The 26,121-nt window shown below is 31.3% G+C and overlaps 1 non-coding gene across 1 annotated transcript; it reads left to right on the top strand.

The window, feature by feature from the left end:
* The first annotated feature begins 18,510 nt into the window (after nucleotides 1–18,510).
* Nucleotides 18,511–18,582, top strand: TRNAH-GUG (transfer RNA histidin (anticodon GUG)). Its single transcript has one exon. It is a non-coding gene; the product is annotated as a tRNA-His (tRNA).
* Nucleotides 18,583–26,121: the final 7,539 nt, after the last annotated feature.

Below are 26,121 nucleotides of genomic sequence, written 5' to 3'. Positions count from 1 at the left end.
TGATGAAGATAACTTTGAGTTCCTGGATAGCCCGCTTCCCCTATGCTTCTCATTGATACCCGTAACGGCTGCGGTAGTATCACGAGAGATTGGTAGATTGAGTGCTCGAGGGAGGTCCCAGAATTTGATTTGTTACTGATAAAATGTTGTGCATGTTGTCTTCGGGATTGCTTTATATAACCCACCTATTTAATGTTATAATTTGGATCATTGTTCCCCTCGGAATGGAAGGTATCGCTGGTTTCTATGTTTTTGAAGCAGAATAAGCCGCAAATGACGTATCGGTGTACAGGTCTATAAGCTTGCTTCCTATCCTTTCAAAGATCTTTGAAAGGCTTTCCTCAAAGGTTATGGCCAGTGTTAGAGAGAGGTAACGTTATCCCTAATCACAAGCTTCACTTCATAGGTTGCCATTCGTCCCTCGAACAGACAGGCCCAAAAAATTGTTAGTATTATCAGTGGGTATCTAGAAAGAAAGGAATACTATTCGACAGCCTTCCTAGACGTTCAACTTGCATTCGACAAAGTTTGGCTTCCCGGTCTCCTTTTCAAACTGAAATCAAGCCTACCTCAACCTTGTGTTAAGTAGTTACCTAGATGGGTGGTTTTCTCAAGTCAAATATAACCAGGAATTTTCTGTCTGCATAGACAATCTATCAAGAGTTTCGCAGGGTTTTGGTTTAGGTTCAGTTCTATATTTGATATACACTGCAGACCTTCAAAGTACAAAAGATGTAACAGTTGCATCCTTCGCAGACAATACAGCGATTTTGGCGGTATATGGGGAATCCGACCTTGCCTCGAACAAACTGCAAGCTGCACTTGACCTTATCAACGAATTGTTGCGTTGATGGAGGGTGAAAGTCAATCTTGCCAGATCGAGTCACGAGACATTTACCACGAGAAGGAGTAATTGCCCTTCGGTTCATTGTTCCCTAATGCGGATATGGTACGGTATATCTAGAACGTCGTTTGACCTGGAAGGATCACGTCAGAGAGAGAGAGAAAGAGAGTGAGAGAGAGGGAGAGAGAGAGAGAGAGAGAGTGAGAGAGTGAGAGAGAGAGGAGAGAGAGAGAGAAGAGTTGAATGCTAAACTTGCACGAATGCATTGGCTCCTTGGCAAACGGTTTCATTTGTCCTTGACGAATAAATTGTTTTTATATAAGGTTTTTTAAACCCAAAATGGAGGTATTAGTGCACAAGTGTGGGGACTACTTGTAATAGTAATGTTGAAATCATCCAACGGTTTCAAAAACCGTTGCTTAGGGTTCTAATGATGGTATCAGGGGCTCCACAGTTCGCTAGGAACGATGAGGTGCACGGTTATCTTAGGGTGCCACGTATTCATGAGGAGATACGAACTACCAGTAGGGACTACATGTAAAAGTTGGTCAAGTATGTGAATCATTTGGTGCTGAATTTACCTGACAATGGTTAAGAAGTATGACCATTGAGGAGGCTACATATACTAGACCTGGCAGATCTTTGAGAACATGAATGATGGAGGGTTTCTTCTCTTCGGGGTCAGGATGATCATTGAAATGCATGACCTTTGATTATATTACGTTAAAGATAGTACGTTAAGATATTAGTTACGATAGTACGTTAAGGTTATTACGTTAAAAATAGTTTAAACTTTTAAAATTTATCCTATCCTTTTCTATCCTTAACTGACTTTTAATATTTGTGACTTTAGGTGGATGTCTTGAATGTTTTGTGAATTTATTATTATCATCTGACTTTATTATTTGTTATCTATTACCTTTGTTATCTATTTATTATTTTTGTTTTTATTAATTAATGGCTTCGTTTATGTCATGTGAGGTGATGTATATTATTATTAATAATGTATCTGGGATTGGCTTTCTTTGGATGGTCTCCTGACACGTTACTTTTGGACAAAAAAGTTTACTTATGGTCGCAATCCTTTTGGCGGCCGATTGTAAAAAAAATAGTTTGCTCAAAAAACATCTAAAACATTTAGAACTAAATAAATATTCAATAATTCTGATTAATAGATGTGATGACAATAAAACATACAAAATAAATAATATAAATATTCTTTATTTATTTATGTATATTTTACTTAAAGAATATTTAAAAAATAAAGAAATTAAAAGTAACCGTTTTGTATTGAAAAAATGAATTACTTTGTTTAATAAATAACTAAAAATTTATTGGATAAATCAACCAAATATATCATGTTTATTGAAAAATCGAGTTCGAGACGATGTTAAAAGTATTACAGTTTCTTACTCTTCTTACTCTGTAATACTGTGACTCTTACTTTTAGTTATTTAGAAAAATTATAACCGTATCATATGAAACCTTATCTCATGATAAGGTTTTATCATTTTTCAAAATAAGGATAGGATAAAAATAGGTTTCTCAAATATTGTTCCTTAGATCCAAAATTTTACGAGGTATTTTTTTTAAAGAATTTTGAGTAAAGCCAAAAGTCAGATGCATAATCTCGTATTTCTTTACATTTTGTATGTCAAAGATTAATTTTTTAAAATATTTATTGATTGATAGTAGTCCATGTTAACGACAAAATATATTTAATATTTTATATTAAAATTAATTAGCTTACTTCTGCACGCATTTCTAAATTATTTTATGGTTTATTATCTTTAATGCTTTAGAAGTGCATGCCGTATTAAGTCCTTGGGACGCTGATGTAATATATTTTATATTTTTATATGTGATTTATATTTGTGTGTTCATGTGTATTTTATAAAATGTGTTTGTGTAATGAAGGATAATAACGTTAATTATAGTGGAACAATTTTAATGGGAAATTATAGATTACTATAAATGTATGTTACTATGTGATTTTTTTTTTATTAACTTAGATAGCGAATTAAATTTAAATCTCGCGTGACAGTGACAAGCAATTATTTATTACAGTGCCGTTAATAACCAATAAAAATGCGATATTTAACCTAAAGAATATAACTCATTTTCTAATAATAACAAAATTACATAAGACATCACATTCGAATTGCTTTAAGAAATATGTTTTTGTAAAACAAACGTATTGTAAATATTTAATATTTAATATTGTAAATATTTACAAATATACTTTTGTATTACAGAAATATTTTTTATTTTATAAAAACTCTAATTTTAAACAACTATGTGAATAAAACTTAGTAAATAATAAAATATGAAAGTTAAATTTTTTTATGTATTATTTTAACTTAGTAGATGCCAATGATATTTTTGGTTTTAGGGTGAAAGAACAATATAAAATTTCCTGATTTTAATTATTAAGTCATGTTTAATATTTGATTAAGTTATGCTTAAAAATAAATTAAACCTCATAACATTAACTTATTCATATAAAGAATTCTTTTTTCATTAAGAAAATGGATATATGTCAAAACAACTTCTTCTAGATGCCCACGTTTTATTTTTACACCTTTATGTAGACTTTCAAAGTTGTTCTTTACATTTTGTAGCATTTTTATCCAATACTATCCCCCCTTCTTATTCTATTCTTCAGCAGCCGTTGTGAAGCGCTGAGAGTACACCCATATTTAAGACATCCTCACAAAACAAAAACAGCATGTTAATCAGAAGATTCTAAAAGCCACACACATTATCAAGATGAGAGATCGAGTGACTTTCCAGCCATTTCATAGAGAACTACCATGCTTTGTCTTACAGTATCTTGCTAAAACCAAATATTGTCAAGGTTGTGCCGTTTGAAGAGAAAAATCTCTTTTTATAACGCTCCATAGCAACATTAATTGAATGAACCTCAAAGCTCAGCCAATTATTGCTCCTGTTCCGACAACAAAACAAACAGTAACTGTCTCAAAATACAGTAGTTAATGGAGATTTCTTAGATTTGTGCTAAAATTTGAGACGTGAAAAGTAACCTCATCAGGTTGCTAAAATTAAGGATGTTAGCAACAGGATTGGATGGAGGTTGTTCCATCGAGATAACGGACTGATAGCTATAGAATTTGCTGAGGCATTGATAATAGGAGTGTATATTACCCCGAACTATGATGCGTTGCAGTATGCTGCACAGAATGGCAAGTTGTATGAACTAGTCTTTAGGACTGTCAAGAGGGCCATAATAGTTGGAGATTTCCACTTATAGGCGGTGGCTGCGGGTAGCGTATTTACCAACAGAAGGGGTGATATACTTATGTACTTCACGTTTCAGAAAAGATATTTAAAAAAAAGGATTTTAAAATATATGTATAAATTTTGTAAAATATAACAGCCCGTGGTTACTGTATATTAACATCACGTAGTTTTTTAATATGCATCTGGATTTACAGGCGATGCTTGTGAATTTATTTTTTTTGTCGTAGAAAGAGAAAAAGCTCTCCCAGCCACCGTCCGCCTGCCCACAACAGACGGTAATGTTTGGCTCTCACCAACTAAAAAACTTCCCACTTTATCACATAGGAACTGGACCTAGCCGCAAGGCATGATCAGGGTTGCTAAGCAAACACGCACGGGTACTCTTATCGTGTTACTGGTCGATCAGAGGGATGGCCGCCGTCTCCGTGGATATTGCACGATATGCACGGCAGACCCTCAGTGCGACGGACCGCTAGACTCTTTCCAACAAGGATCGCGCACTCCTCACCGCCAATCCTCTCGTCCAAACAGGGACCGCGTAGAGAATGAAGGCAGTACACCACGTGCGCGTACAACCTTCTTTTTTCATAACTCGGGCGTATCTATTTGATAAAAACCTGGAGAGGGCTTTAACCATCCTCTCCGCCTTTAATTCCGTCTGCCGGATATGTAATAGATAAGATCTCCTCATATCCAACCATACGCCCAAATACTTGGCAGCATTAGATGGGATAAGAACGCTTCTCGGCCTCTTGGCTAAGATCAAAGGTTAGTTTGTTTACTTGAACCATATAATCTACCTGAATTAGGTATAATCTTACTTTTAAATAACCAATAATGCCACTTTAAAAATTTAAATATAATAATTTCCCTGAAATTTTTATATTTAAAAATTTTATCTTTTAAAGCATCACTCCTAAACGGCTTTTACGTTTTTACTTTTCTATTTTAATTTTGGTTTATGCTAAAGAATTTCTATATGTATAACTTTTTATTTTATTTTAAATAAAAATAAATAGCTACAGACTCATATTTTCTAAACTTTTCGTTTAGAACCATTTTATAATACTTTTCGTCTGTATAATAATATTTTATTCATTTTATTTCCGGTAAATTAAAATTATCGTCAAAGATGATCTTATATAAGTTACCACCATACTACCTAAAATATAATCTCAGTGGAATATTAGCTTTAGACAAGAGAAAGGAATTAACCAACCAGAATGGAAGGAAAATAATAAACACAATATTAATTGTTAGCTTACCATTAATTTGTTTAAAATTAGGTCTTATAAATTCAGATTTGAAGTCAAAATAAATAAAAATTTAATCAAAATTGAAAATGCAATAAACAAGCGTTAATAGCACGAAGAACGATCGATAATATAAGGTCATATGTTAATTTTAAAATATCAATGCCTTGATCTTAAAAGTACAAAAGAACTCTAAAATCATTACATCAAACATTGTTATAAAAAAATCCAGGTTCTATACGCCAAGAAAATTATAATGTATTGGATAATATGTATACAGATGAAACCAGAAACCATAATAAACTGTTTCTTTGAATAATTATACGATCGTTTCAAGCAAAACAACAGATGTCGATGAGGTACAATGGAAGGAAAAAGAAGAGTGGAGAAACAATAGATGAGAAAAAGAAAACCGGTAAGCCCCGGTGCTCCATAGCAAAATAATTGAAAGTAATAAGAGGTCCTACCATTGTTCTTGAGAGGAAAAATTTTAAGAAATATTTAATGGGAAAATTTTCAAGTGCATCGGAAGTTTACTTTGGAACAAACGTTGTCTTCATAAAATTGAGAAAAATAACATCTTTCTTTCAATTAGTAACACGCAGCAATAAACGCTATATCCACAATACATAACGGAAAACAGTACTTTATGTTACCGTATTATTATATATAATATATATATAAGTAGTCTTTAGAGAATGAACAAATTTCTGATTCAGGCACTTCCAATCAAAATTCTTTAATTTGGATTTCTCGTTGGTTTCCGATTACCGGAATTTTTATTGTTTATTTTTATTATTGTTTCCGTAAATATGTTTGATAAAACATATACGGAAAAATCAGTTGCTGATTGATTTGACTTTTTTTAATAGTAAAAAATTTTGTAACCATTTGGCTAGACAAAAAGAAAAATCTTCATTTGTTGGACAGCTTCTCTGTAATAAGTTTTGTCGTATATCTAGTGTCGTTGCGGCGATATTTTAGCAAATTTCACATTTAAAGATATAAGGATTTTTCTTAAATACCAGTGAAACGCTTAAAAGTTCGGTGCGATAAAGAATCGGTTCAAATATATACCAGATATTTGTGGCAGAACTTATTTAAAATTATTCTACTCTTCCCTGAATCTTAGGATATTCAGGTTTATCGGTTGTTGAATTGTTAACTCAAAAAACCTAACACTCGTTAACAAGGATTATAGTTTACATAATTCTTGTATAAAGCTGAAAAAATATAGATATGTATATATTTCAGTTCTTTTTGAAGATTAGGAAGTCTTGTATTACGCTATTGTTTATAATTTTCAGCGACTTGTACACGTTTGATTAATGGAACATGAGTAACGATGTTGAATTGGTTGTATGGACCTGTGGAGTTAATAAGTCTTCTAAAGATAAGTGTATACACTATTGTTATCGAGCCATGTCGAAAAAATATTTCGATGCTATGAAGATTAATAGTAGTTAAATATACCTAAGTAGACTTTGATTTAAATTTGAATGACGTGCATTCGTTTACGCGTGTAAACTGTGCAGTATATTTGATGAGAGGTCATCATCAAGTCAAATCCGAGTCGGACAAGTCGACAGCGGCTTGCTTTCTCATTTCTTTGATTGGCAGATTCAATTAATAAATTTAAACTAGACGAGAGGATCCACACATATGCAGTGGGGGCTTACTGTATTTTATATTAATGTTAACTTATTACGTAAGTATGAATTTAGCATAAATGTTTACTCGCTGCAAATTGACCGCCCACACTAGACTTTTTTCAGTCAAACTACAATCTCTTATTTAATTATAAAATATGTGGTTTACCAGTTACTTAAGATTATCTGTGTACATAAATCTCATTGTTATTGTGTTATTGTAGACCTATAATAATAGAGTCTTAAGTTAGTGTAGGTTGACAAATTAATACTATAAAAACATTGTAATTATTATTTAACCGCAATTAATTTAACTCTTAAATTATTGGTTAATGAATAATTAATTAATTACTTATTTAAATAGATAAATAATTTTGTAAGCATAACTTACGTAAGAGATTACTCATTGTTAGAAAGAAAAAGAAAATCTTGTTCTGTAATACCTCGTTGAAAGTTATTGCACCAATAATTAAAAGTATTTAATTAAGTTGCTAGATCTGATAAATGCAAGTGCACCACTATTTTATTATATTAATATAATAATAGATCTCCTTTACAATTACAGTTATTAAAAATTCGACTATTTATTTAAATAAATTTCCAAAGGAAAGAGTTATAAAATAGAAAACTACCTAATTTTCAAGTCTACCTAATTTTTTTACTCTGTTTAGACATTGATTTACGTAATAGCTCCTTAGCTATTACGTAAAATAGACCACTGTGAGAATCAAAATTATATCTTATTTAAAAAAATTGCTTTTAAAATAAAAATTAATTTTTTTCTTTTTTTTTAGAAGAAATTCTAAATTAGATGATAATTTATGGAATGCGATATTTAAATTCAAAAGCTATTAATCTTTTTATCGAAGATTGATAATTATGACATAAATCTAATAAGATTTATGTACTCGTTTGGCTGATCAACGATATGCCTTTAAGGCTACAAAAACTATTGAACGAGGAAAATGAAAAAGATAAAAAATAGGAAAATATTTATATCAAATAATTTGTTAGCCACATTATAGGTTAGGCGTCTGCTACTGTCGCCCATTTATTCATATTCACTAACGGCAGGTCAATTTTTGGCACGTTTTGGAGTCGCATTATTGTATGGAAAAGATAATCAGCCTCCAGTTTCGATTAAAAACAGGTTAAGTTCACGGCAAAGTCAAACAAGCTCGTCTTTCAGGGAAGTAATTTTGTGTAATCATGTAAATAACCGGAAACAATTTTAAGAAAACGTTAACTACGAACCGTAATATATGAAAACCACTCACACGAACGTTTTCTGTCAGTAGCCCTGATCTTGGACTGCAGCTTCAATTTTTTATTATACTAGTGTAGGTTTTAATTTGGAGCTAAATTTATTAATAGAATTTTAGTTATTATTTTTTTTTCTCATTTGTGATTGATAAATACATTGTATTTGGGTAGAGGATGTCGTGGACAATAAATTTGTAAGTGTTTTAATGGCTATTATCTTAACTTTTCTTGACCCACATGAATCAGTCTTCTTTTCTAGCGTACTATTTTTGCGATAAGGCAGATTATGACACTTAAGTGCCAAGAAAACAGGGCATATTGTAAGTTGAAATTGGAGAAAAGCTTTTTAAAACCCACTTGACCTAACCCACCTGGACTGGGCTGAACAAAAAGGAACGACCCCAGGATATGAGAAATAGGACCCGATTAATCGTACAAACCCCAGGACATTACAAAGAGGATCCGATTAGGCGTAAAGACTGCTGGACATGACAAAGAGGACCCGACCCAGCGTACCGACCCCAGGACATGACGAGGATTCGACCCCAGACAGATTCTAATGGTTATTATTATTATTCTACATTCCAGCATACTGCTTATTAGAGCTATTTTAATATAGATTACCATTTTTAATTCATAGATATATAGAATCATTAATACCTGAAAAAACTAAAACAAGTGATTGGAAAATTAATCATACATTAGTTACATCGTATTACAGTAAATGTTGTATTAAAAAATTAAATTAAAAAAAACGTTAATTGTAGTTAAGTTTCGATAGTATTTTAACATTTATATATGTATTTATTTATTTTTCATTTTGAAAAATCTTACCGAAAAAAGGTTTAAGAAGATTAATTTATTACGTATAAACTCTTAACACATTTAATAAAATTAAAAACATATTTTGACATACAAAAATATTATTGGGATAAAGTTATAGAAAAAAAAAACACCCGTTTGGTTGCCTGTCCTTCGGGTAAAAATGTATTTCGCACAATTAGTTAGCATTATCCAACAAAACCACGAGAAGGTGACTGTATTTCGTTTTATTTTTTTAATCGAGTAATCGGAGGCAGGAGCAGCCATTCGCGTGGCAGTGGCTGTGTTGGTTGATCTGCCGCACAGTATACTGTTGCACTTTTAAAGTTGCTTTACTCGATAATCGAAAGAGATATCGTCAGATCAGATTTTTGTGAGATTAGAATAGTTCAGAAAGATGTATTTTATCATTAATTAACTAATAATTTCCTTAAATTGATTTTACCTTATCCAGAGGTATAAATTTCAGATTAATTCTCAGAATATTTTTCAGTTTTTTCTATGTTGAAAGAATCGGGTGGGGCTGTGTCAGGGCGCACGGCCGTTGGTTTAAAGTAAAATGTTGCAAATCTAGGATGAATTCCTTCTAGCTACAGACTGACCAACTTATCTGTAGAGTTAAATGGGAGAGCCACCATTGTATTTTTTGAACAAAACTGAAAGTCTACAATGGAAAATTTTAGTTCCTTCATTTGACCAACTATACAGATAAACTGGTCGGTCTGTATGTCAGCGAGTCACTTTTAGTATATTGGATTGAGATAAAAACGAGATATTGACTGCGTACTAAATTTAATTTTAACGTAAAACTGACACTAAATGGTACATGATATTTATTTCGACTAATATTCGACGACAACATTGGTTTGTGATATGAGAAGTAAGAGGCAGAAGACATAATAAGCAGCGGCAAAGGTGCTCGAGCCGTCGGCGTCGTTCACTGAGCGCGCCGTGCCAGCGTTGCGACGCTCCCGAAACTGTCTCGCTCGCTCGGCACCGGACATTGGAGTACCTGTGAGTGGTTCATAACCTCCCCTTTCAAGTGATGGGCGTAATCTATATTTCCGACTGGCTTTTGTGCGGGCTGGGACTGATATATTGAATTTTTATTCTTTTTTACATGTTTACTTAATTTTTTACTAATAAATATTGTCCAAAATACATTTATTATTACTTAAATAGATGATTTATCTCGACAAACTCTACACACAAACACAAGAATCACCGCGCTATCACGTCTAAGTCGTGAGCTACACTGAATGGAAATGAGCAAAAGTGCCGGTTTTGGCCGATCTGCGCTGTGCACCCTCCCCACCAACCCGCTTGCCAGTGATGCAAACTCAAAGTCGTATTGGTGAGCTGACCATAGTTATAAAATGACACCGTATTTACGTCTCTGAGACTAATAATTAGGGAGTTATTAAGGCAGGACGATACAGACCTTTGCGTTACGTTACAAATTTCTATTCTGGTACCGTATGTATCGGTGTGATTTTAAAGACGTCAAAAATTAGGAAAATGTCAGTGTACAAAAACGGTAATCGATATCAAGTTAAATATCAGGCACTTTATGCAAACAGTCGTTCACTCAATATAGTTACTAATATTTTCTATATTTTAAATATATTTATTAATATACAAATTTTTTTTATTATTAAAAAGAAAATATCCTGAAATAAATTTAATGAAAACTATCCTATACATGTTACTTTCACTCTTTCTAAAGAGCTGTTTATTCTGATATTGTATAAAGTAAGTTTGTTCCAGTCAGGGGATGTAAAGTATTTAGAATCGCACCTGGATTATCATCTCACGTTTCTTTCTGTCTTCAATCATTTGAGTGGTTTGATGCAGCTGTCCAAGAATCTAGATCTAGTGCCGGTCGTTTCATTTCGGTATACTCCCTACATCCTACAGCCTACATTCCTAGCAATTTGTTTTACATATTGCAAAGGTTGTCTGCCTGCACAATCTTTCCCATCTACTTGTCCCTCCAATATTAAAGCGATTATTCTAGAATGCCTTAAGATTTGGCCTATAAGTCTGCTTCTTCTTTATGCAATACTTTTCCAAATGCTTCTTTCTTCATAAATTTGCTGCGACACCTCTTCATTCGTCACTTTATCCACCCGTCTGATTTTTAGCATTCTCCAACAGCACCACATTTCGAAAGCTTTTAATCGTTTTAAGCTTTACATAGAAGTGAAACTTGGACGATCGGAGCTCGAGTGCTCCGATCGTCCAAGTTTCACTTTTATATAAGGCTACGCTCCAAATATAAACTTTCAAAAATGTTTTTCTGATGTTTAAATTAATTTTTGATGTATTTCTGACTGAAAGTTCGTTTCGCCTGTGCTATTCAGCATTTTAAATCGCTTCTGCTTCGTCCATCTTTAGTAATTTTCTTCCCATCTCACGTAGAATAGCATAAAAATTAACATAAAACAACTTGATTTGTCAGAGATAACTATGTTAAAAAATGTAAAACATTTCAACCAACATACGAAAACTCGATTTTGAAATCTGTTTGGACAAACAGAGTTCATCGTTGGGTATATCGAGAACTTAAAATTGAAATTCTTTCATGTTTCCAAACAAAGTATGTAACAATTCTATGGAGACTATGGTAATCAAAAATGTATTTATAAACAACAAAATTCGTCTTAATAGAGTGAAGCAGAAAATGAAAAGATTTATTTAAAAAATACGAACAACGATTTAATGACCATCCGCAACATTTTATGCATTTGTTCAATAATGAAAGGTATTTACAAAAAGCATATTTAAAAGATAAAATATTTTGGGCTTATCTGATAAATTTTAACAAATTTAACTTTTAACTCTCTAAGACCTTGTTGAAACCGATATGGATTCAGCTCTCGGCAACGACTAGTGACAGCAATAGTAAAGTGATCCAAGGGTCACAGAACAAGATATGGAAAAAAGTGACCCAACAGCCATGATTCGTCAGGAATTTTGAAATACATGAATACCTGGGATCCCGTATATTGGGTATGAGATTGACCGTTTCAGTTCAAATTACAGGGTTAGACTAAATAGACATGTAAATCCCTGGCTTTGAATTACCTACACCAGTGATGACATTTAATTAAAAAGGGTTCAAGTGCTAACCTTAATGATAGTCGTTGACGATACTCCATCATGAATTTTTTCCGATACTATTTCTTATTACTATTTTTTAATATTTTTTGTTTACTATTGTTTTAACGCTATTGCTATTTATTACTGGTTAATGCTGTTTCCATTAGTTCGTTTATCTATCTGTGTTTATTTTCTATTTGGTAAAAGTCATCACGTGCGAACTGAATGTTTTGGTCAAATTGGTCGGTAGATCGGACAAATTGTAGAACCCATTGAGATAGTGCTTTAACACAATGAGTGTTTATTGGATCTTACTTGTTACTAAGTATATTTATCAACCCACCAGAGTGGTCTAGTGGTGAACGCGCCTTCGAAATCAGCTGATTTCGAAATCGAGAATTTCAATATTTAAATCCTAGTAAAAGCAGTTACTTTTATACAAATTTGAATACTAGATCGTGGATACCGGTGTTGTTTGGTGGTTGGGTTTCGATTAACCACGCATCGAAATGGTCGACCTGAGACTGCACAAGACTACACTTCAATTACACTCATATATATCATCCTCATTCATCCTCTGAAGTAATACCTGATGGTGATCTTCAGAGGCTAAACAGGATAACAAGTACGTTTACAACGTGGATGTTTATGTTGTTATAATCTTTTATTGTTTGTTTTCTTTGGGGTGTCATCATTGGACGCCTCTCTCTCTCTCTCTCATGTAACATTACTTATTGTTATGTATATTTATAATTAAAAAAAATCATTGCAGTTGTGCCGATGGTTACAAAAAATAATAAAAATGTATTCGATTCATGTCTAATAATGATTAAAAAATCCATATTTCTGTGAAATAGTTTAATCACAATGCCACACGATTTAAGACAAATTTTTTTCATAGGAATTATTCAGTTATTTAGAAATCGTGGAGAATTTGTTTTCTTTAATCATTTTCTTAGAAAAGATATCAAAAAATAATACAGACATTCCAAGACGATAAACATAGCGAATGATGATTTGCTATTAATAGAAAATCAAAACCGTAAAAATACTTAATAGTATTTCAACACATGCAGAGTTAAGAATAAGTAAAAATAAAAATTAATAGATTGGACTGAAAACGATAAAGATAGTTTAAACTTTTAGTTCCATGAGATGGCTGAAGAACTAGAAAATGAATGAGGAATTCAAAATAAATAAATAAAGGGGCAGGGAGAGTTTACAGATGAATCTGGCTTCTTAAATTTTCATCGTTCAAATGAAATCAAGCGGAATGTATTTTTTACATCTACCGCTGAAAAATAAGAACAGAGAAGAGTGAAAAGTTGCACATCTCTAAATCAGATTTCTTAGTGCATTTTGTTTCCCATAGCGAGAACATTTTTACACAGCCCATCTAACCGATAATTTACTTCCTAAAACGTATGAAATAAAAAAAAAAGATTCTAAGTTGCAAGTATATTCTGTACATGATAGATTACGAATGTCTTGCAAACGTTTTACAAATAATAAATTGAGTAGGTCTGCAGAATACTTTTTAACAACTTTGTCCAATGAACTCTTTATTTCGAAAAAAAATATTATATCAAAATCTGGTTATTTCTAAAAGTATATTTCACAATAAAATTAATCAAGTTTTCATCATTCATACACATCAAGAATTTACAGGACATCGGACATACAAGAAAACAGAATGAATTTTCTATGTTTAAGAAAAGCAGTAATAAAATGAGTCTTTGTAACATACTATGTGAGCTATGTACTATTTGTGGGTTATATCGACCAATCCCCTATTTCTATAACAAAATGTTTAACGCGTATTATGTAATAATACCTTTAGTTTGTGAACCTATATAGATTGTAAATATAAAAAAAAAAATCAAGATTGAATAATCCAACAATAATAAATTTATAGCTAAAAAGGAATTTGGCTGCAGCAGTTATTATTTTACAGATATTGTTATTATGAATATATTATTATTATTATTATTATTATTATTATATTATTATTATTATTATTACAGTACAAAAAAAATAGAATTATTAAAAATAATCACTAAAAGAAAAATCTATGTAACAGATTCTCTTGACGCTTGAGTGGAAATAAGGATTTTGATCGTTCTTATTACACGCTCTTCATTAGGGCTATGTACTTATGTACTTTATTTTATCTTTAAAGTTACTGATATATTTTCTACAAAATTTATATCAATTCTAAAAAAGTACCTCGTTTATATATCTACTAACACGTTATCTTTTCGAAGTTCAACTTTTCTTCAATAACTCCATTGCAAATATTAACCATAAACAGTGGACCGTACGGCCAGAACCTGATCCTCGGGTCTCAGGTCAGCCCAGGTGAATACCGGAGCCAATTCAGGGGCTCCTTGGATCTTCCGAGGCCACGGGACCTATCTCATGGCCGCAGAGTTCGTTAGATTGCCATTCCCAATTTCCTAGGGGGATCGGCGCTCTGGAAACCAGCAGACCTTGCTTCGGTCGCCATTCGCATTACCCACAGGGCTCCTTGAATCCCCGGACTGTACGTTATCCTCATGGTTGTAGGAATAATAATACTAAATAATAATTATAGTAGTCAGGCTTTACAGAAACCTGAAAAAGATACTAAATTACAAATGATACAATAATAGTATCTATGGTAACTTAAGTACACACACCTTTGACGTCAAAAATGCATAGCTTATTTCTTTGCCATGGTGGCAGAAATATAATAATGAAGTAAAAGGATTAATCAATTTTTTCCTTAATGAGTATCTTTAATTCACAACTTCACTCTCCTTGGGGGCGCAGAAATAATGAATATTTTTAATATCTTAACCTTCAAGAGAGCTAGGTCCTCAGGCGATGGCTTAAAACCTTTCCTGAGACAACACAAATGTATCCTGAAAATTTGAAAGTAATCGGACGGTTGGTTATTGCGTGATGCGATAACAAACACAAAATTTACGTTTACATTTCCGAATAACTATGATCTGTTAGATTGAGTGTGTACATGATGCATGCAAAAGTAGCCTTCAACCTGATAACTAATATCCCCGTTTTGAAAATCAGACGATTGTTTGAAGAGATATTATAAGAACACCCCATTACAGCTCCCAAAACAGCGCCCCAGGGGCATCCCGTTTGTTACCAGTTGATTGATGATGATGATTGGTTGACTAGCTTCCAACAAGGTGCTTGCATACCTCAAAACTCTAGCCTCACACGCAGTCCCCACGGGAAACCTATTATTTTCAAAGAGAAAAAATAAAACTCTACTAAAAGAAGAAAATTGTTTAATACTGTATCTGTAGGAAACTCTCCTACATCTTTAGGATGATGTGTCCTTTCGCGGTTACGTCTGTGAGTAGAGGTGAAGAAGGTCTGGCTGTTTTTCTAAAGGAAATAGTATTGGCCACGCAAACACCACTGGATATAAACATCCCTGCAGTCTTAGTAAAGATATTGGTGTCGTTTAAAATGAATATCTGCAACTTATATCTTTCCTTGTATTTCGATATTAGTGACTTTCGATATTAGTAACTTCGATATAGGATTAAGACATCTTTGTGGTTGCTCTTGTATCTGTAATTCAAAACGCCTTCCTACTTCGACAACGCTCGTTGCTGCGTTTTTCTATACTCAAAACGCATGACAACACGACTTTGAGGAGAGGGATTCTAAATAAAGTTGATGAATAGGGTTTACAAGGAAATCTTTTGCATATATCAGGGGTTTTCTCAGTAGTCGATCGTTTTGAGTTCGAGTTGGAACGACAGTATCCGGTAATTTTACGCTACAGAACGGAATACCGCAGGAAAGTGTCCTAAGTTTTACCTATTTGCCATAGCCATAAATACTATAACAAACTGTGTGTGAAAATCCGTTACGTGTTTTTTATTTGTGGATAATTTTTCAATTTAAGTAGCATGTAGAACTTTTCTGCTGGTGAAAGCTGCTCCAAAACATAATAACCCGTTTAGAATCGTGGTGTAAAACGAGTGGATTCACGTTTCTCCTGAGTTGACGAAGTGCTTTTCACGCTTGAGGGAACGTGTTGGCCCTCAACTGTTTTTAAATGGTTAATCAATTGAAACATGCACGCGGGTTAGGTTTCTGGGATTGTGGTTTGACCAACGTCTAACGTGGATAACACACTTAAAAGAGTTGAAGGTAAAATGTTTAAAAATGTTAGACTTGCTGAAAGTTTTGACACGAATCTTTCGAAACAAATTTTTTAATTGTTATTAAATTAATTTATAAATTGTTATCTTTCGAAACAAATTTTTTAATTTGTTTTGAATTTTTTAATATTGTAAATAGCGTGAGACCAGATGTTGTAATTTGTACAGACAATTCCAGGCACGAAAATTCTGTTGGTTGTGCTTTTGTGGTTGGCAGTAAGAGTTACATGTTTGGCCTTCTCAGTATCGCCAGTATTTTCGTCGCGGAGTTGTTTACGATTAACAATACCTTAAATATACTTAGCCCAACATTCTGAAACGTAATTGTCTGTTCAGATTTCATGAGTCCCTTGCAAGCCATTAGTGATAAGTACTCTACTCCCTGTTGTCTGGAATGCACAATCTATCATCCCTGAAATGACTCAACGTAATATACCCAGTCATGATTCTGCTAGATACCCAGTCATATTGGAATTTCAGGTAATAAGTGTGCTGACCATGCGGCAGAAAAGGCTTGTTCGCAGCCTAGTTTCACTAATCGCGTATGTTTTCTTGTATGTTTTCTGAAGAGTGTGTTCTTGATAAGTGGCAGAGTGAATGGAATGCTACCATCAATAATAAACTTCGTCCAGTTAAGGACACTGCGTCCACCTGGAACTCTTCATGTAGGAATAACCGTTGTGAGGAGTTTATTATTTGCCGTTTGCCAATTGGGCACACTAGGCTCATTTACGGATATCTAATAGCTCAGACTGATGCACCCGTGTTCTCTACGACCTCCAACTGACGATACACCACATACTAGTGGATTGTGTTTGTTATGCGGCACTGCGTTGGAAATTTACATTGAGGCTAACATCAGAAATATTTTACATAACGATATGAGTATGTTATCGAATTGCATAGGATTTCTGAAGGCCGTACATCTGGATTGAAAAATTTGATTATTCATACAATCTTTTTAGTATGTTTATACCATCTGAAGTATGAGAGATGGTATTTTTGTTCTTTTAAGTTGATTTTAATTATTGTATTTTATCATGGTTTTAATTCGCTCTTAGCGTACGACATAGGCGTTTTTTTTCTTCTGTGTTTATATATTATTTTTGGGTAATTTTTAGGCTGATCTTTTAAATTAAATTTTTTAATATATAAATATCATTATCGGGCGCTAATAAGGATACTTTGTTTTGCGCCCAGAAAAAAAAGTAAAGAATGAGTTAGTTAGGTTATACCAAGAAAATATTCTTAAATGGATTATCATATCTTTGACTGTTTTAACTCTCAAAAGTTTTTCTTCAACATTTCATAAAAAAATTTCTAATTAGACTTTACATTTCAGTCAGACAACTTATACTTGCTAATTAATAAATAATATTCGCTATCATTAATTTATTACAGTTACCAGCGGTCTCTTTAGTCGCCTTATCCATTTTTTTCCAATTTATTTTTTTTCAAAATAAAAATACCATATTTTTATAAGGTTAAAAATTTTCAAATATGTGATAATATAATAGAAGGATATAATATATTGAAGAAAAGATTTTAGTGTGCAGAGAATTTGTGTTTGTGTAAGCATTCTTGCATTACAAAGCAAAGTAGGGTTTAAAGCTAAGTTACAAAAAATTGCAGATTTATTCGTATTTTATCTCTATGAAAAATAATATATAAAAATGAACTGTAATCTACCTATATTAAAAACCTATTAAAAGAAGTGAAGTGGAAGTACGTGAGCTTTCGAGTAGATGTCAGATTAATTATGAGAGTTAATCATTAATTTGAGAATATTATAATTTAAGTGTGTTAAAAATAAATTTTATAATAATCTTTTACGCATAAAAATGTATTACGTACTTCTACAAAATTTGGATAACTTTAATATGAGTACTTATTTATTCTTATTTGTTATCTCGGTATTGGCTATCTTATAAATATTTACTCAACTAAATCGTTTTAAAATGTTTGTAGTTTATTTATCATTCTTTTAATGAAGTTTTATTTTTAAACAAATTATCGATTTAAAAAAAAAATTAAACCTTTAGAAGGGTTGTGAAAAAGTTTATTATATACGATGAACGAGTTTATATTTTATAAAGGGTAGTTTTGTGACGTAACGACTGGAGGGTTCAATAGCCGTGATCGTCTAGTGGTTAGGACATTGCGTTGTGGCCGCAATAACCCAGGTTCGAATCCTGGTCACGGCAGTTATTTTTTTCCTTTTAAAATTAAATACCACGTGCCCCGAGCTATTATCGTCAATATTTTACTTATCTATAGGGAGTAATATTCTATAATGTTTAAAAAAATAGCAGATCTGTAGGATCATAATTTTTTTTTAATATGAAAACTATATTTATCAATTTAGATAAATTGATCCAGAAACGGTGCTACATTAAGAAACTAGTCGAAATTTTAAACTAAAACACTATTGTCAGCTAAGGTGATGATAGTTATGCAATCTGATAAATCTGAACTATGTGACATGGAACGCAATTCAGAACTCCGTTTATAAATAAATTTATAACCGTTAATTAAACAAATATTCGCCCGAAAATACCAGCATAAGGTATTTTATTCAGCTCTGCGATTAGTAGGGAGACAAATAAATCTCCCGCTATCCTTGAATTTCGTTCTGTTACTGTTGCAAGAAAATCCGTAGTTTTAAAATAGCAGAGTTATTATTATTAATTTTTAAGAAAATTTGCTTATGGTAATGCAAGGGATCGCCTAAATATTATTAACTTGAAAACAAATTAATTAAAGGTACTAATATTATGTTACCTGATGATGTTATTTTGTTTTTAAATGATCTGATACAAAACTGTCACTCTAAAATAAATTGATCATGCTATAGAATAATAAGTATCCCATGTCAGAGTGACACTCACGAGTAAATGAAATGATTTCCTGTTATCGTTTTCATTAAGCTTATAATATACTGAAATGGCAAAAGCATTTAAATACAGGTGATATTCTATATAACAAGTTAAAGCTTCATTCTGTTCAAACAAGCACTAACTATTGTATAATAAACATCATTACTTTTAGAGAAAGTAACTATAAATAATACTGTTTGTACAACAGATGCTTTATGTACGTAAAATTCATTCAATTCAGATTTTAAAATAAAAAATTAATGTACTCTTGTCTGTGGGAAACAATAGATTATACGTAATGCTTTCATTCAGCAGGAGAAAATTTTTTATTTAGAAATAAAATGATGGATTAATGAACGAGTTATCGAAGAATAATTCTGCTGAATGATGAAATTTTGGAAAATTTAAGAAAAAAAATCTTAAATTGATATGAAAAAACTTAAAAAAACTTTACATTAAAATAATTTTATTGGAAATAGATTTCATTGGAGAATTTTAATGAATAATAATAATAGATCGTCAATATCTTTTACGGCACTACCATCCCCTCTCTGACATCTTTTAATAAAGTGTTTCTTTTATCTTTGTCCGTACATGAATAAGTGATACAAAGAGTTGCCAGAATAAATACTTAAAAAATCACAAAAATTTAATAAGAAGGAAAATTTCTCCTAAATACTTAATTTTTTTCATTTTTCCCTCGTTCTGTGAATTCACTTATAGTTTCGGCTGCAGCAATATTTATAAAAGTTATTTTAAAAATAACAATAATATTAATTGTGATTAATATGAAATATTAAAATGAAAATAATAATGTAAGTAAATTATCAATTGCTGTTCGATTGAATTCTCATTAACAACCTTTGTGTAATATTCATTGTATGTTATGAACGTATGAGACCACTCAACTGTTAACAAATGCTGAATATAAACCGTAAAACTTATCGTATTACATCATTAATCTACTTTCTACACAACCAATTCGTATTCTTATATATATATATATATATATACACACACATACGCTTGCACGTATATTTACACAATCTGACTGATAAATTATCCTAGTTTTCTAGGTGTATATATAGGTATATATATATATATATATATATATATATATATATATATATATAATATAAAATACACGTACAAAACATTTAAATTATTTTTCAATAACTTACAAATTTACAGTTTATTTATTTATAGGTTATTATACTCACTGGTATCTATATATATATATATATATATATACACACACACACACACAAAACATTAAGGGAACGTGTAGATGATTAAATATTTTATTTCTTGGCTGTCAATTGTTTGTTACATGCATTTTTTTATGCAGATACAACTAAAACTGTAATCAAAAATATTAAATTATACATTATACTATTTCTTATAACAATTATATCTATATATAATTTTTTTAAAATTAATATATTACTGTAATCGTAAGAATTATTATACATTTGAACGGATATACAGAGTGGCGTACAATAAAACCATTGCTTTTTAAACAGGCTTAAGCGTATGCGCACGCAGATATTTATTGAATTGTTCTTGTATAATAATATAATTTTTATACTACTTTATTTTAAAATGCTAAGGTATAAATCTGTAATTATAGATATAAGAGAAAATTAGGATAGTTTAAGCACTGATTTCTTACTCTGGTCTTTATCATTGCACTTCTTGTAAAAATATTATAATTGCTACCATCGTTTTGGATAATTTAATTTTATCAATTTTTTCAGACGTTTCTGATAATGAAGTAGGAGAAAACTATAAATAATGTAACATGATAAATCAAAGCGAAGCCTAATTTAGAAGAATAAACTGTGTAGTGATATTAGTCACAACAGTTTTTTTTAATTTTTTTTTAGTGGACGTTATCCCATCGGTACTAATAAAGCCCATTACAAACCTTGATCCAGAGACGGAAAGACTGTTTGATCATGGGAACAACTGTACAATAAAACTGCCTTCAAAAGATCTTACTTTATTGCTCCTCCCAGAATTGAGAAAAAAAGAAACGATTTCACAAAAACTCGTTGAATTGAACAATTTTAATGAAAATATATCTTCTTTTTTTTCTTCAGTCATTTGACTGGTTTGATGCAGCTCTCCAAGATTCCCTATCTAGTGCTAGTCGTTTCATTCCGGTATACCCCCTACATCCTACATCCCTAGCAATTTGTTTTACATATTGCAAAGGTTGTCTGCCTGCACAATCTTTCCCTTCTACCTGTCCTTCCAATATTAAAGCGACTATTCCAGGATGCCTTAGTATGTGGCCTATAAGTCTGTCTCTTCTTTTAACTATATTTTTCCAAATGCTTCTTTCTTCATCTATTTGCCGCAATACCTCTTCATTTGTCACTTTATCCACCCATCTGATTTTTAACATTCTCCTATAGCACCACATTTCAAAAGCTTCTAATCTTTTCTTCTCAGATACTCCGATCGTCCAAGTTTCACTTCCATATAAAGCGACACTCCAAACATACACTTTCAAAAATCTTTTCCTGACATTTAAATTAATTTTGATGTAAACAAATTATATTTCTTACTGAAGGCTCGTTTAGCTTGTGCTATTCGGCATTTCATATCGCTCCTGCTTCGTCCATCTTTAGTAATTCTACCTCCCAAATAACAAAATTCTTCTACCTCCATAATCTTTTCTCCTCCTATTTTCACTTTCAGTGGTCCAACTTTGTTATTTCTACTACATTTCATTACTTTTGTTTTGTTCTTGTTTATTTTCATGCGATAGTTCTTGCGTAGGACTTCATCTATGCCGTTCATTGTTTCTTCTAAATCCTTTTTACTCTTGGCTAGAATTACTATATCTATGTATGTATGTAGAAAATATATCTATGTTATAATAATATAAAAAGGAAAAAACACAATAAAGGTATCCCTTCTGTGATCGAATGTCCCTGCATTTTGGTAGGCCCGGTATGGGATGTGGAAGAGTAGCTTTTGTTTTTATTGTTCTTTTCTTTCAATCTTCAATGTTTATTTTTCGTTAATTAAAAAACAGTTTCTCTCCCACTGAATTTTCACGAATATAAAAGAATTGTACGTATTTTTTAGTTGTAATAAATTTCCACATTTCAAATAATTGAACAGCTGATCAATATCTATCTATTCATTTTTTTACCCTACATATTTTGTACGGTTAAAAACTCTATTCCAATTTTAAAGACTTATACATATCAGGAGAACTGAACGATTTGAAAAAAGGTAATTAAAAACTATTAATTTCTATTAAATTAATAATCGACCGTTAACCATCAATTATTTCCACTCATGAAAGGAAAATGTTTTTCCTTAATTAACTTAAATATCGGACTTAGTTAAATAGTGTAGTGTTTTCACCCTTTTTTGCGGACTGTACTTCCTTGGATTAAATTAATTTGTTGATTAAAAAGAACTGACAACACAGTTGTAGGACTTTCCTGTCACTTTGCTAAAGCCGCTGTCCGAGAAAGTCGTGCAACTGCGGGTAGTTTCTGATGCACGCCTCACACACACACACACACGCGCGCGCATACATACACACACCTTTATTTAAGATATTTGTCATTTTATATAAATATATCTTTTCGTCTATTTAATTCAATGATTCTAACTAAAGCGCGCGCATACCGTATTTAATTCTCGTGGGTGTGGCGGTAGCAGCGACGGCGGTCGGCACTAACTAAACTAATGTAGTTTTACAACTTGTATAGAAGAACAAATTTTGCTTGTGCGGAAAAGGCTCAGCCTTGCGGCTACACCTGTAGCCGCAATGCTTAATGCACCAACTACTAAGTCAACCGGGCGATCGAGTTCGAGACCCAGTTACTTTTTTTACACTTTAAATATTATTCATTTATTTAATTCTGCCGCTAACCTATGACGTCACACATAGCAGGCGACTACAACAGCGCTCCTTGCGATGACAAGGAGTACTTTTTCTAATTTAAATATATTTATTTATTAATAATTATTCACCTGTGAATGTAAATTAAAAAAAAATATGAAAAGTTATTAATGAAATAAAATTTTTTTGTATACTTTTAATTAAAAAATGTGTATATGTACGTAGTTTAATAAACGTACAAGGAAGTTATATGGTGTTCAAAAAGATTTTTTATTGTTATTATTTATTGTAAACATTTTTTTACAGTCACAGGTGAATAATTATTGATAAATAAATATATTTAAATTAAAAAAAAGACGTTAAAAAAAGGTGGTGAAGTTGGATTTGAACCGATGCGCCTTTCTCTTGTAAGATCGAAATATTTCATTAATTAAAATTTTATTTGGCCATAACTCTGGAACCAATGAAAACAAGTACCTCTTATGTATTGTTGAAAAGCTCGCAATGAGAGTTGCAGTTAAGAAAAAGTCCAAAATCCAAATTGTTTTTGATTTTGAGCTTTTTTTGACACTTGCACGATTGCACCCAAAAAGGGAGATGCACAACTAGGATGTTACAACATTCCTAAATCAAAAATTTCAACCTCCTACTACTAATTGTTTTTGAGTTACTTGAGATACGTACGTACAGACGTCACGCCGATTCTAGTCAAAATGGATTTAGGGATGGTCAAAATCGATATTTCCGTTGAAATCTGAAAACCGAAATTTTACGCGATCACAATACTTCTTTTACTTCGTTCAAGGAAGTAAAAACGAAAATAAAAATAAAGAAACTGAAATCGGAAATTCACAGCACAGTCAATCTAAAATTAAGTTAACTTATGTACCGTTAATTTATCTACTGCACTACAGTGTAATGTACTCATTCATTAAAATGAAATACCTTAATTTAAAAAAAAAAAACACTAAATGTAATATTATTCAATTTTTTAAATTTAAAATCTTGTAGTCGGCGTAAATTTAATAACAAACAACTACGAATAACTTAATAATAACCTACTAAGTTATTATCGTAACGAGATAAACTAAAATAACAGCGTATAATAAATAAAATAACTTAATTTGAATCCCACTTCAAAAAGTTGAAATTTAAAACAAACACTGAACATTTTTCAATAATATTTAGTAAGTTTTCCAAACGTCAATTTATTCTTATCTTTTTAAAATTTACTTTTTTTAAATTCGTAGATTTTTTTAATGGTATAAGTAGGTATAAAAAAAACTCTGAGGAAAATAGCAACCCAAGAAACGCAAGGTAAGAAACTTGAGTTTTGTAAAAAAATAAAATAAGACAAAAATGTATCCAGAGAAACTGTGTGAAAAGATTATTTTTGAAGAAGGACTTGTGTGTGCTCTTTAATATATAGGAATATGTAATTATTTTATTTACTTCAAGTTTCCCAAATGTAAGGCGGTTAAATCGGATTCATATATTGGATCTTGGAACCTAACAGTGTTATTGAGAATTTTTCTCTTTTTTTAAGATATGTCTTATCAAACTATTTATGTTATATGTTTATAATAATTTATGTTATTAATGTTATTTATTCCTATGTAACTTTTTTTATTTCTACGTTATGTTTTGTTCGTAGTACTGGACATTACTATAACATCTAATTCATTACTGGCTGAACTTTATCGATGGTTACGCTACCTTTGATTTGCTGTTAATGTATAGAATGTATTTAATTAAGTTGTTTCAAGGGAAACTCCATAAATTGATTATTGTGATTTACTTTTAGTTTCTAATCTACGAAACCGATTGTAAATATATTTTGAGATACAAAAAAAGTATCCTAATTAATTTTATTGAGATTTCGAGTGAAAATACTTTGAATAAACGAATAAATGTCATTATAACTATTTAATAATAATAATAAAAGTACCATTTATCATCTGGAAGAAGCTTACTAAAGATTCCGCAGTAACATTGTGTAAAAATGAACAAAAAAATCATTGCTCCGTTGATGAAGAAAAAGATTTTGTTAAAATGTAATTATTTTTAAAGTTATTTTCGTCGATAAATTTTAAAATCATTAACTTAGGAAATCGGAGAATCTATTTCGTTCCATTTTTGCCGTCGCAAAACTAGCTAAAAATAATAAAAGATAATCAATAAAACTACCGAATCGTCTATTACTAATTTATTTAACGTATTTATGTTTTGTTCTTTAGTCTTTCTTCCTTTGCTTAATCGTTATTTAGCCTACATATCTTGCGATTAAAATCCGATCGTAAAATAGTTAAAATAAAATACGTAATACATTTTTTATCAAACACGGCGTATAGTGAGAAAGCAATTACATCCATTATAGATAATTATTGTAAAAGTAGTCACTATTTACCGTGCAGTTTTAAATCTTTGTAAATTAATAATATACTAGCCTATTTATATATTCAATAAATTATGAAACGATTTAATTTACACAGAACTAACCTACTGATAAATAAGTGAACAGTGCATGAAAAAAAAATCAGTTATTAAAATCAAGCATCTTTTTATAATAATTTAATGGTAATTTATGTTTAAATTAAAAAAAGGTTTTAACTTTTAGTTAATTACATTTTATAACTTACGTGTTATAAACGTGGAAACATTTAAAAGTAGAGTCTGTTCATTGGTTAATAGTTAAAGAAAATGAATATTGAAAACACATTTAACAAATGAATAACACAACTTCCTAAAGCTGTAACGATTTTTTTGCCTTTTAGGAAAAAGATTGTGGGAAGACCCAGAAATACTTGGTGATAAATTTTTGAGACTGGAAGAAGCAAATCGCTTTATGAGTGCAGGAGAAGGACGATGATGACCATCAGTGACTTAAGTTAATGTATGTTTTACTTTAATTATTACTATTATTTATTTTTGAAATTAAAAATAATGTATTAATTTACTGTGTTAATAATTTTTCGTATATTAATATTCTCTTAATT

This window comes from Lycorma delicatula, chromosome 2 (genome assembly GCF_047948215.1).
Source record: "Lycorma delicatula isolate Av1 chromosome 2, ASM4794821v1, whole genome shotgun sequence".
Taxonomy (NCBI): Eukaryota; Metazoa; Arthropoda; class Insecta; order Hemiptera; family Fulgoridae; genus Lycorma; species Lycorma delicatula.
The sequence above is the reverse complement of the archived record's forward strand: the minus strand, read 5'-3'. Positions and strand labels throughout refer to the sequence as shown.